At 42.1% G+C, this 2,461-nt stretch overlaps 1 pseudogene; it reads right to left on the reverse strand.

The window, feature by feature from the left end:
* Nucleotides 1-217: 217 nt before the first annotated feature.
* On the reverse strand, nt 218-714 carry LOC121455459 (annotated as a pseudogene).
* Nucleotides 715-2,461: the final 1,747 nt, after the last annotated feature.

The following is a 2,461-nucleotide window of genomic DNA, read 5'->3' on the forward strand; positions in this document are numbered from 1 at the left end:
AGTCAAATGTGGAGAGGGAGGAAGGGCCTGGGCCCAGGAAAAACATCCTTTAAGTGTCTACTGCGTTCTTTAAGTGTCTACTGAGCTCCATGGGATCTGAAGCAAGTGACATCTAAGCAAATCAGGGGAACTTTGGTGGCTGGCGATAAGAGTGGTAATAAACAGGTATATAAATCGGTGTGATGATGTATAGGACAATGCTGGGAATTTCAGCTCTTCACATGGCTGCCAGTCCTACAGAGGACAGCATAGTAAGAACCAAGACAGCCATTCCAGACTGGCTGGAGGATCGCCAGGCCTTTTCCTAGGTCCCACATCAAGTGTCAGATCCCATTCCACATGTGGTACATGGGAGGGAAGACAAGCACAAATTTAGTTGTGTGGATGAACGCTGTTCCCAAACACAGGGACATCAGATAAGGCTCAAAAGTTTCCAAGAAGCAGCAGTACCAACAGGTCCAAAAGAGAGATCCCTTCCTCTTAAGGCCATACGAGCGCCACAGTGGCAAACGGACATTGCCATGGGAAGAGATCAACTATTTATAGTGTTAGGGGAGAAACAGGGCACTTTGAACTTGCGTTTTTACTTTAGACTCACTCCATCTCTTCTTTGCCTGTGGGTCCCAGAGGAACAGCATTTGTGAGACAGTGCTGAGAATTAAGGTGGATTCGGAGGCCATGATGGCCAACACGTCACAGCAAGAGCACAGTCATCTTGAGTCATTTTGCCTTAATATTAAGCATGGCTCTGCTGTCTTTTTGCATTTCTTACAAGGCAAAGTCAATGGCACTGACCATACCACACAACTCCATTATGCTGTGACTAGTAACATAATTACACTTTTCCACATCAAGGCTTTGCCCATGTGCACATGGAAATCACTCTCTGAATTCCCTTAGTAACTGTGATCCAGACATCATTGTTCAACATAAAAATATTAAATATTTATCAAGTGTCAGGCATGAGACCCAAGGAACTAGGTTCCTGGAGGTTCTCTATGGCATTCTAATAAAGCAGTACAGATATAGCAACTTAAACCAGCACAAATTTATTACCTGAGAGTCCAGGAGATCAGAAGTCTAACTAGAATGTGCAGGGGCTATGATCAAGTTGTCTACAATGCTGTGTTTCTTTGGGAGACTCTAGAAGAGAATCTATGCCTTAGGTCTGTACCAAACCTAGAAGCTGAGTGTACTCCTGGATTCCGGAGTCCTCCCATCTTCAAAGCTCCCAGGGAAGAGTCATTCCTCACTCTGTCCTTGCTTCTCACATCTTTATAACTTGTAACTTTCTACATTATTCTCGTTTTGAGTCCCTGTGACTGAATTAGGCCAATTTGGATAATCTCAACTAATCTCCTTATTTGAAGATCAGATGTTACAAGCCTATTTTTCTCAATGCAATGTACCTATTTATAGTTCTGGGGATTAACCTCTAGGCATCTTTGGGGAGCCATTATCCTGACTGCCTTATTGATGGAGACCATAATTAATAAATGACTCAATAATAAATTTTATTATCTCAAAGCAGTCTGCTAAGAGGGACACAGAAAAGAGCATGAGAATCACGCTGGACAGTGAGATCATATTATCCTGGTAAACGGCCAGGTATTGCTCTAAAATTAGATGACACTGAAATTAGGGTCTTAAAATTACTGTACTTTCTTACCAGGCTAATGAGATGAGATAATATTTGATGAAAGTAATTCTGAGTAAAGGAGACAGTAAGCAAAAATGCTTATGTGCATAAAACAGCAAGACAAGTTAATGCAAACTGAAAGAGTTTTAAATGCTATGAAAGACCGTATCATATAAGATAGAAACTGAAAGAAGAAGAAAGTCAGAGAGAGGCCAGTAGGGGAAAAGAGCCCCACTTTGCATGTAGATGATCCTGGACCTCATCCCGAAAGCAGTAATTAACAGATAAAGGTATACTGAAGCAATAAGTGAGTATTTGAGTTTGAGGGACAATTGATCTAGTCAGGGACTGCTGGGAGCTAGTGGAGGGATTCAGCTTTGCTTACATCAAGAACTGATGAGACTGAACTGATAGAGTTGCAGAGACGATGGAGGAAGGCATCAGCTAAAACTTGGTGGGAAAGATTTGAGAACTGGAATGAAGAAGGGAGGCAAGCTTCAGGGTGACTCTCAGGATTGGCGTCACAGACAGACCAGATCAAAAAATAGTCATAAAAAAAGAAATGTGTTAAAGGTAAAAGATAGACTCTGTCGGAGATGGGTTTATATTAAGATGGTTGCAAGAAATCCGTGTGAAGGTTCCTGGGCGTGGGTAAAGCATGGTTAACTGTATTTGATTTAAGACAGGTGAGGTGTACCTGTGATATGTACACAGTAATAGTGGTTGAGTATACAGTGAGAAGAGAAGAGAAGCACGGGCAGAACTAAAGCAATCACTAACACCCATGGCATGGGCAGAAGACTATCCTGATCAAGGAAGCAA

Source organism: Microtus oregoni, unplaced genomic scaffold (genome assembly GCF_018167655.1).
Source record: "Microtus oregoni isolate MIOR12 unplaced genomic scaffold, Mior012 000013F_ref0000133, whole genome shotgun sequence".
Lineage (NCBI taxonomy): Eukaryota > Metazoa > Chordata > Mammalia > Rodentia > Cricetidae > Microtus > Microtus oregoni.